Source organism: Miscanthus floridulus, chromosome 7 (genome assembly GCF_019320115.1).
Source record: "Miscanthus floridulus cultivar M001 chromosome 7, ASM1932011v1, whole genome shotgun sequence".
NCBI lineage: Eukaryota > Viridiplantae > Streptophyta > Magnoliopsida > Poales > Poaceae > Miscanthus > Miscanthus floridulus.
The window spans coordinates 4,250,714-4,262,252 of NC_089586.1; the positions used below are offsets into that span (position 1 = coordinate 4,250,714).

General features: G+C 48.3%; 1 pseudogene; it reads right to left on the minus strand.

Moving 5' to 3' along the window:
• Positions 1-1,152: 1,152 nt before the first annotated feature.
• Positions 1,153-2,981, minus strand: LOC136462384 (tyrosine decarboxylase-like; annotated as a pseudogene).
• Between the last annotated feature and the right edge of the window lie 8,558 nt (positions 2,982-11,539).

An 11,539-nucleotide genomic window follows, 5' to 3' on the forward strand; every position in this document is an offset into this window, starting at 1 on the left:
AACAATGACAGTATGTTTTGATGAGTTGAAGACCTTGTCGACGTGATATTGGCATGAGACCCGATCTATTTGAAAGCTTATCAAGCAAGCTTTCCATCAAGTGCTCATTGATGTCAATCGCAATCCGGATAGATGAGTTATGACATTTCCAATGAAGCACTGTCAAGCTGGCGACTTATCGAATGTTGGACTTTGTTGAGCCTACACTCTATGATCGATCTTGTGCATGTTGTATCTACGTCCCATTTGTTGTAGAGGCCATAGAAAGTGTCTTTCCCAAGTTTACATCATCATCATTGTTCCTAAGCATATTAAAAGCAATAACACTAGGTAGCCACAAATTCTTACTTTCGTTGGTACAAACATAGGAACGATCTCACCTTTGTCTTTTACTTTCATGGGCATATTCGTTGGTGTCATGTCCTCGTCACTTTAATTGACACGTAATCTATAATTGCATTCTTTCATGGACGAAGAGAGTATAAAAGTGGATGAGGTGATTTAAAAATAGTTCGGTGATGCAAAATTGGCTTCTAACTTTTAGAAGCCAGATATTGAAAATGGTTGGAGAAAGCTAACAAATATGCTTCCTACTTTTTTACAACTTGAAAAACTCACTAATTTACTAATTGTTCTTCTATGAACTATTGGAGATGCTTTTTTAGGATAAGAAATAGTTGGATATAATTTTTTTTTTCGTCCTCTTTCGTTGGGCTGAAAATATAAGATTGCGAGTAGATAAAATGTTAGAGATGCGGATGCGGTTAGTAATTATTACTGCTCCTAATTTCCTTTGAAAAAGATTACTCCTGATTAATTTACTTGGCCGAGGCGCGTGACGCCCACGAGAAGTTGCAATTGGGGATACCGGCGCACACTGTCCGGCAGCGGTAGTAAATCCAAGAGAGAATTCCTTATTTGACACCAGACAAATGACCCGTTCCTTTCTTGGCCCTCAAAAAATTTCCGTTCCCTATTTGACACCGAGTTCAACTTTCGTTCCTTATACGACACTCCGTCGGGTTTGTCATCCGTGAACCGTTAACTGACATGTGGGCCCCACCACCCTTCTCCCCTTAACTAACATGTGGACACCAGACAAAACGACGGCGGCGCTTGGACGGGGCACATCCACGCGTGGAGGTGGCGGCGCAGGCGCGCTCACGCGGCCAGGGGCGCGTCCCGTCCCCGCAGCTCACCCCGCACCCGCTCCCGTCGCTCCACTTCTTCCGCTCCCTGCCCAACGGCGCAGACCTCCTCGCGCACCCGCAGCACCTCCTCAGCTGCTACGTCTCCCTCCTCCACTCCTTCGCGCGCTCCAGGGAGACCGTCGGCCCCAACGCCGCCGGCCAGGCGCGGCAGCTCGTCGCTGAGCTGCGCGTGCACGGGGACGCTGTCCTGAGGCACCTCGCGCCGGCATCGTCGGCCTCGTTGATCCGCAGCCTCGCGGCGTTCGGACTCTCCGAGGAGCTGCTGTGGGTGTGGCAGGCCATGCGCCTCGCCGGCATTGAGGATGTACTCCTGCTCCGTGCTGAGCGCCGCGATGAGCAGCGATGGCTTCTTCACCCAGAGAACGCAGCAGTCGTTGTTGGCCAGAAGCCACTTGTGAGCATTCATGCTGAAGGAGTCCACGGCTTCGGCGCCGTCGATCAAGTGGCGGAACTCCGGGCAGACGAGCGCCGAGCCCGCGTAGGCCGCATCCACGTGGACCCAGACACCGTGCGTCGCCGCGACGGCGCACAGCTCTCGGATAGGGTCCACGGGCGTGGTCTGAGTGGTTCCGACCGTCGCACACAGGAAGAGCGGGACCAGCCCGGCGTCCACGTCCGCTTGCATGGCGGCCTGCAGCTCGGTTGGCGAGAGCGCGAACATCGCGCGGCGACAATGGCGCAGAGGATGGCCTCGCACGTGGTGCCGAGAAGCGTGCCTCCTCCGCCGCCGCAGAACATCAGGCTCTCCGGCAGGTGGACCGCCTTGCCGAGCCAGTCCACGACGACCATCTCCAGCTCCGTGGCGGCTGGCGAGGCGGCCCACGTGAAAGGAACAACGCTGATGCCGGCCGTGAGGGCCTCGCCGAGGGCACCGACGGTGCTGCTGGACGCGGGGAAGTGCGCGAAGTGGCGGGCGCTCTGCCAGTGCGTCATGCCAGGCAGGATAAGGTCACGGACGTCTCGCAGCGCGGTACTGAACGCGTCAGACTCCGGACGCGACGGTGCGTTCGCGGGGAGCTGGTGGTGCATGCAGGAAGCCAGGGTTGACGCTGGGGTGCACGGGGTAGTCGTCCATGCGGGCGTAGTAGTCGGCGATGAAGTCGATGACCTGGTGGCCCTGCCGGCGGAACTCGTTGGGGTCGAGCAAGCAGGAGTGCTTCTTCTCCGGCGGAACTCGGCGATGAAGACGGAGCACGGAGCAGGAGTACATCCTCAAAGACGCCCCCCGTGACGACGACGGCGGCGTTGGCGGCTTAGGCCTGCCGTTGAAGATGGCGTTGAGGAACCCGCGAGCCGCGCACTGAGGGACGCCGGCCTCCTTGGCAGCCTTCTTCTCCGGCGCGGGCTCGGACTTCGCGGCGGCGGCGACGACGCTCGAGACGAGAGCCCGTCATAGCTGGAGCACTCGGAGAGTCGGAGAAGCTCGACGTGGTGGCACCGTGCGGCCCTGGAGCCGCTGCCGCCGCCTTGCTGCCACGATAGCTCCTCGCCGCGGGGATGGGACGCGCCCCTGGCCGCGCGAGCGCGCCTGCGCCGCCACCTCCACGCGCGGATGCGCCCCGTCCAAGCGCCGCCGTCGTTTTGTCTGGTGTCCACATGTCAGTTAAGGGGAGAAGGGTGGTGGGGCCCACATGTCAGTTAACGGTTCATGCATGGCAAACTTGACGGAGGGTCGTATAAGGAACGAAAGTTGAACTCGGTGTCAAATAGGGAACGGAAATTTTTTGAGGGCCAAAAAAGGAACGGGTCATTTGTCTGGTGTCAAATAAGGAATTCTCTCTAAATCCAATTCCGGCTCCCGTGACGGCGCGGCAAACCGTTGCCGCCTTGCCGCCATTGCTTAGGGCATGTACACCTACTATACAGACAGATATAAAGATATGTCATACAACTCACAGACAGGGATCCGTCTCTAAACTGTTTAATGCTTTGCACGTAGCTAGGATCAACTATAAATAAATTTTTGTATATCATTATGTGGCTATTTGATAGAAAATGTATCGAAGGATAAATAAGAGCAACATGATTACAATATTTTTATATATAATTGCAACATTCTTGTCTAATCGTATAAATCATATATTATATATAATTGCAACATTCGTGTCTAATCGTATCAAAGAATGAGTTCACATTAATTAACATGCAGATTGAAGGTCTTTGGTTGACCATGCAAGTACTGTTGCACGAGGCACATGGTTGAATAAAATTCAGAGTACAGAGTACACAAGATCTTTGGAATTTCCACTTCTGCTGCACGGTGGATGTAGGTCTTTATTGCTGAAAAATAGATAATGGATCAGTAGTCAATTTCAGAGCATCAGCTCAGATCAAAGGAACCTTCAGATTCTACCAATCTTTGCATAAAGCCATAGCTGAACAACAGTCATCAGTCATCAGTGCACGAGACGAGATCAAACAAGTTTTCAATGGCCAGAACCAACAACAGACTAAATGAACAATCGCACACACAAAGATGACGGAAGGAGAAGCCAGCCGTTGGCCTGGGCACCTGCGACGCGGAAGCCGGCGACCGGTGGCCGAGCCGACGCGCGAGAGAAACGCCTTGATGTGCTTGGCCAGGGACGTCGGCGGGAACGGACGGCAGAAGAAGCAGCGCGGCGTGCATGAAGTCGAGGTCGCCGAGGACGGCGCAAGGCGCGATGCCATAGGGGGAGCCCGAGCGGGCTGCCCGCCTGCCCGCCGACGACAACTGCGCCGGCGTCCTCGCGCCGTCGATGGCTGCACGCCTCTACCTCCCTCCTCCCCTCCTACCGATGTCGCATCTCTGCCCCGCCCGCTGCCAAGACCGTCTGTCGGATGAATTCTTGGCGTGCAACAAACAAAATCGCGCCAACCACATCTGGATCCCGCGCCCTCGCTTGGAGACGATGCAAGCCGTACAACGCTGCTCTCAGCCAGCGTCTCAACCTGGGAGCACGCGCCCGCATCGTCGCTTCGCGAGACAACACGACCCCGTCTCCTAGCGTCGGCGGGGTGTTTTCTGCAAAATTTACTCTATGGAGACGGGCTCGGTAGACCTGTTGTACGTGCCCTTAGCGTGCGAAAGAAAAGGCCACGTGCAAGATCGTATTTTTGCACGAGTAGCGGTCGTCTGCATGCATATTATTTTCCGCAGTTTGCGGTCGTCCGCGTATCTTTGCGTGTGGACGTTTTCGTTTCTTTCAAGCACGTTTATATAAATATAAAATTGAAAGTTACTGCCTCAAAAAAAAATTGAAAGTTACGGTCGAGGTTTCGTAATTAAAGCCTTATTTAAATTTAGGGGCTAAAGTCTAGGATGCCACGTCTGGTAGTGTTACATGAGAGTATTTGGATGGTAATAATAAAACAAATTACACAAGTCCTCAGTAACGTATGAGACGAATTTATTAAGTCTAATTAATCCATTATTAGCATGGTGTTACTGTAGCACCACATTATCAAATCATAGACTAATTAGGTTTAAAAAATTCGTCTCGCAAATTAGTCGTAATCTGTGCAATCACTACCGGAAACAGTGACTTTGACGTGTGCCACAGGCACTCGACAAAGACCAAAAAACACTCGACAAAGGCTTTGTCGAGTGTAACACTTGGCAAACAGCACACGACATCTACGGTGTCGGCAAACAGCTATTTGCCGAGTGTTTTTTATAGCGCACTCGGCAAATAGTTTGCCGAGTGTCAAATTTGACACTCGGCAAAAAAGTGGTTTGCCGAGTGTTTTTCCAAAATACACTCGGCAAAGGATTATTATTTGCCGAGTGTTTTTGAGAATTACACTCGGCAAACCTATTTTTCAAAGAAAAAATATTTTTTTTCTCAGCATATCATTATTGTTTGCCGAATGTTTTTATGAATTACACTCGACAAACCTATTTTCCAAAGAAAAAATAATTTTTTTCTCATCATATCATACCATTATTGTTTACCGAGTGTTTTTTATGAATTACATTCGACAAACCTATTTTTTAAAGAAAAAAAATAATTAGGAATTACACTCGTCAGCTGCCATCTGTGTGCTGCTTGCAGTAGCGCATCCATCCATCCATCCATGATACTCCATTAGCACATATAGCAACACAGCATACCGTGAATGCAAGCAGGTGATGAGATTTGGTGACGATGTCAGTACCTTCATCTGGGTACGCTTGTTCTGGAACCAAAATTTGACCTGCAGAGGCTCCAGTCCCAGCTCCCGGCTCAACTCCTTTCTCTGCTTGTCGTCAGGGTGAGGGTACTCCTGGATCTGGTGCTGGGTATGGCGGTGGTAGCGCTTCTTGCGGGCTGGCTGCAGGCTGAGATCCTCCTGCAGCTCCTCACCACCGGAGCCTGACCCGGCACCTCCCTCCGTGTTGTCGCTGGCAGACTTGCTCTCCATCAGCAGCTCGTCGTGGCGTGGGCCGCGTGCATCGCTCTCACTCGTGGCTGCTTGCGGCGGGTGCTGCTGCTGCTGCTGCTGGCCGTGGTTTGGATGCTGCTGCTGCTGCATCATAGCGAGCTGATGGTGCCCATCCATCATGTTCTGCATGACAGATTGAAATGTCAGTTGTAGTTGTAGAGTATCATCTCAAACATATATGATTGATCTGAGATTACTGAGAACCAATAAGAAAAATGAAGAATTAACATTTGTGCATGGTTCTATTGGTTTCCTCTTACATCGACGATCTTCTTCAACTGTGAGCAATTTATTTTACATAAACAGATCAAAATTCATGAACTTATATTATGCTCAGGCAAAGTAAACAAGTACTGCAGTACATTTGCAATATTAAGGACTCTTGTACTGTTACCTTAGGTAGAAATAAAAACCGAGTGCATTTACTTATTGTTGTAAACCAACTGTGTAAAGGTCTTCTATGGTTTTAAGACGCCAGCATCTGTACTGACTTGTAAGACTGTAGGAAGTTTCGGTACACTATGGTGGAGCAATAAGTCGAGCAAGTACCGATTAAGTTCGTTGGCGAAAAGGATTGGAGAGCTTAAACCAAATCAGGAGAAGAACACATCACACTTGCTTTCTTGAGAAATAAAGGATATATGACCGGGCTTCTTGAAAAGTCTACACATATACAGCTAGTGCAGTGCAGCAGCAGATTATATATATATATATAATGCCTTCATTCACCACATGCAACCATACTTTAATCAACTCTCAGTCTCAGGTGAGTGATGACTGTAGGTCTATTGTGAGTTGTGACTAGTAGTGAGAGCATGCAATGCAGCAGGTTTTAATCCTGAAGATACGAGTCCCCTTTTGGCATTTATTTATATCCTACTTAAATGCCTTCTTTTCCGGAGCTAATACATCATAGAAAATACCTCCAGGAATATTTTAGATACAGAAGGCATAAAAATTTCAGTAACATTATACCCCTATCAACTCTTGGCATATATAGGCATGTGATTCTATCTATCAAATTTTTTCATCACAAAGAAACACTTAGCATACAGAGTTCTGTTTCTTCAGTTTGGTCTATATACGTAGCTAGCAATTCTCCTTGCACATCTTGTAAGTTTTTTTTGTTACAACAGTGTAATAATTTCAGTTCCAGAGAAAATTACTGCACTCGATCGGGTTAGAAACACCATTCATGTAATGATAATAAAAAGTGAGATAAATTAAAAAAAATGGCCTGATACAAACCTCCATCAAACTCGGTTCAGTATTAGCTAGCATGAATGCTCAAGACCTCTTATATGGAAAAACAATATATGTAATACTCATGCACTGAGTCTTAATGCGAAAAATTAATAATAATAGTAACACTAAGGCCTAGGTTTAGTTAATTGTCATGATTAGTCACAGGCTAATACATTTTTTGCCTAATTTAATGCTTAATGTTCTACATTAATCCAAGTTCATGCCTTAATTAGCCCCTGTTGATGATGTCTTATGCTAAGACGGTGCATATTAAGCCACTAGGGTTCGGATTAGCATGTAGGAGGAGAATTTGCAAATCACGGCCAAATTGAAACTTTCCCCCAAATTCCCGAAACCCTATATCATGATTTTCGCCCTTTTACCCTAAATTTCAAAATGAAAACCCTAATTTCTACTAAGTTTGGGCCTTGGGACCTCTTACCTTAGCTCGGCGGCGTCACTGCCATCATGCTTGGGCACGGCGGCGCCACTAACATGTCCTCACCCTGACACCACCACCGCGCATCAGGACCCATCGCGCCACCGCCGCGGATGAAGAACACGGCTATCTGCGACGCCCGTTACAGACCGTGCCACCTCACCGGATTGCGTGGAGGAGGCCACCGAGGCGACGGCCATGATTCACTGCCGCTGCCTCTACGGAAGAAGCCCCACCGGGATCGATCTGTGAGGGAGAGGGTGAGGGTGAGGGAGAGTTAGGAAGAGGGAGAGAGGGTCTGCCAGCCACTCACCTAGGAGATGAAGCTCCACCTTCAGAGCCACAGCTATGGGCAGATCTAGGCTGTCGTCGAGCAAGGGGAGGAGATCCGGAGGCTAGAGATCTAGAGCGCGTTGTTGCGGACAGGGAAGGAGTTGTGCTCTTCACGCATGGTTGACGAGGTCACGAACAGGGGAGCAAACCACGAGCGCGGTGGATCCCAAGGGAGGGGTGCTGCCGATGAGGGAGGAGAGGGGTGGGGCGCCGCCAGTGAGGGAGGGGAGGGAGGGGCCGGGGAAGAGAGGGAGGGGAGGGGCCGGCCACCGGCGGGAGGAGGGGAGGGGGTGAAAGGTCCTAATATGGCTAGAGGGGGGGGTGAATAGCCTATTTAAAAAACTACAAATCAACTAGAGCAATTTGATTAGTATGACAAATATTGAAATGCAAACTTGCTCTAGCTCTACAAGGGTTGCAAGCCACCTATCCAACAGTTCTAGTTGCAATGATTACTAGGCACACAACTTGCAATATTACTACTCACTAAGAGTTCTCAATCTTGCTATTCTAAAGAGCTCCACTAGATGAACTTAAAATAACAAAGCAAGCTCTCAATTCTAATTACACTAAAGAGCTTGCCACAACTAGTTTGCAAGAATATAAATGAGTGAGTAGGGTGATTATACCACCGTGTAGAGGAGTGAACCAATCACAAGATGAATACTAAATCAATCACCGGGAGAATACCAAAGGGCAAGAGACAACCAATTTTCTCCCGAGGTTCACGTGCTTGCCGGCACGCTAGTCCCTGTTGTGTCGACCAACACTTGATGGTTCGGCGGCTAAGAGGTGTTGCACGAACCTCGTCCACACAATTGGACACCGCAAGAACCTACCCATAAGTGAGGTAACTCAATGACACGAGCAATCCACTAGAGTTACCTTTCGGCTCTCCGCCGAGGAACGCACAAGACCCCTCACAATCACCACGATCAGAGCCGGAGACAATCACCAACCTCCGCTCAACGATCCTCGCTGCTCCAAGCCGTCTAGGTGGTGGCAACCACCAAGAGTAACAAGTGAATCCCACAGCGAAACACGAATGCCAAGTGCCTCTAAATGCAATCACTCAAGCAATGCACTTGGATTCTCTCACAATCTCACAATGATGATGAAACAATGATGGAGATGAGTGGGAGGGCTTTGGCTAAGCTCACAAGGTTGCTATGTCAATGCAAATGGCCAAGAGAGTGAGCTTGAGCCGGCCATGGGGCTTAAATAGAAGCCCCCATGAAATAGAGCCGTTGTACCCCTTCACTGGGCACAACTCGGGGTGACCGGACGCTTCGGTCAGTTTGACCAGACGCAGGACCCCAGCGTCCGGTCGCCCGATGCTTGCCATGTGTCATTGGCTTCAAACGCCGATCGCTCGATCTCAATGGTCAAGTGATGACCGGACGTGTTAGTTAGAAAGTGACCGAACGTAGGACCCCAGCGTCCGGTCGTTTCCTGTAAGGTTCCAAACGCGAAATTTCACGACCGGGCGCGTCCGGTCATGCTCGACCGGACACACCCAGTGTCCGGTCACACAACGTTTCCTCTGTGCACCTCACGTCAGCGTACGTCACCACTGACCGGGCGCACCCTGCTAGCGTCCGGTCACTCTTCGCGCCAGCGTCCGGTCACAAGACCGAGACGCGTGCTCACTACTGCTCTACTGACCGGACTTAGGACCCCAGCGTCCGGTCACTCTGTGAACCCCTGTCTATTATGTATAGGGCGCCGGTGGCACCGTCGGACTCTCCGCCGGTGAAGTTTCTAACCCTTACTCAAATGTGTCAACCACCAAGTGTATCACCTTGTGCACATGTGTTAGCATATTTTCACAAATACTTTCAAGGGTGTTAGCACTCCACTAGATCCTAAATGCAAATGCAATGAGTTAGAGTATCTAGTGGCACTTTGATAACCGCATTTCAATACGAGTTTCACCCCTCTTAATAGAACGGCTATCTAACCTAAATATGATCACACTCGCTAAGTGTCTTGATCATGGAAACAAAATGGCTTCTACTATTTATACCTTTGCCTTGAGCCTTTTGTTTTTCTCTTTCTTCTTTTCCAAGTTCAAGCATTTGATCATCACCATCGTCATGATCTTCGCCATTGCTTCATCACTTGGAGTAGTGCTACCTATCTCATAATTACTTTAATAAACTAGGTTAGCACTTAGGGTTCATCAATTAACCAAAACCAAACTAGAGCTTTCAGGGGGCCGGCCGCCGGTGGGAGGAGGGGAGGCGCCGGCCACACGCGGGAGAGGATGGGAGGGAGCGAGCTGGGAGGGAGGGGAGGGGGTGTGTGCGTCGCGAGGGAGGGGAGGGGAGGGTGGGTCAATTTTTTTTCTTTGCCGAGTGTTATTTTGGACACTTAGCAAACCTTTCTTTTTGCCGAGTGTTTTTTGTGACACTCGGTAAAACCCCTATTTGTCGAGTGTTTTTGTTTGACACTCTGCAAACCCCCTATTTTTTATTTTTTATTTATTTTTCTCTTTTCATGGGAGGGGAAAAATAGCAAGCTCGTAAAGTTTGAGCTCAATCTAATGTACAGAAAAAGTTTTAAGGTCAAACGATGATTGAACCGTTAGTTCGCCTTCAAACCTGTCCCGTTCTCTCTCGATACCACGATTCTTCCTTAGAGATGCTTCGATTTCTAAGCAATGTACGCTACAACTTTTTTGAATTCTTCTCATTTTTTTACCATAGCCTCTACGTATCATATCACGATACAATGGCAAGTCCTATGTTTTTTAGACTTCGTTTGAATTTTTTATAATTAAAAAACCAATAAGCTACATATCGATGGTCGAGTGTTGGCACCAAGATGTTTCAAAAAAAATTCATTTCTTTGGTAAGGCCAAAAAAATAGACTTGACACCATGAATATGATTTTTCTACCCATTTTATTCTATTATTTCATGCACTTATAGATCAAATTTGACGTAAATCAATTAAATTCCTAGAATGCATTTAATGAATTAAAACTAGTAAACAGATCAAAAAAATGCTAAATTTGAACATGGATTATGCTATGTTGTTTGTTGAGTACAAAAAAAAGTTTCAAGGTTAAATGAGAATAAATAAATAAATTATTTGCCGAGTGTTGCCCAACGGACACTCGGCAAAAGGGAAATGGAGGGACGCGTGGCGTGATGTTTGCCAAGTGCCGTAATTTGCCGAGTGTTTTTCCCATATTTGCCGAGTGCCGGAGTTTGCCGAGTGTTTTTCATTAGAATTGCCGAGGGTCAGAATGTTTGCCAAGTGTTTTTAGTAAGGCACTCGGCAAACAGATATTTTGCCGAGTGTCAAATCTTTGCCGAGTGTTTTTAATTTGGCACTCGGCAAAGAGATGGTTTGTCGAGTGTCCGATAAAATACACTCGGCAAAGAATATGACACTCAGCAAATCCTTCGTTTCCGGTAGTGAATTAGTTATTTTTTAGTCTATATTTAATACTTCGTGCATCGGTCAAATATCCAATATGATATGGACTAAAGTTTATGAGGAAGAAACAAACAAGGGCTAAGGTAGGCACCAGGCCTGAACACCTTTTTTTAAGTTACCGGCGCCCTAATATGTACTATGTCGGTGGTGTCAACTAAAAAAAATCATTTCTAAGAGTTTTTAAAATCTACTCTCAATTTTTTTTAAATTATTGTTGGACAGCTCGGGTTTGACTGAATAATACGCGCAGCCCAGTTCGTATTTTAAATTTTCGGCCCTATGGTGGTGGCTGCTGACTTCTATATATATATAGATAGATACACACTCCGACCTAACCAGCCTCGAGTCGTGCCGCCGCCGCCATCGTCAGCGCCGCACGCACGTACGAAGCCACCAACCAAACCAACCCCCTCGACGGATCCCCACCACCGTGCTGCCAATACGAGAGACCCCTCCAACTC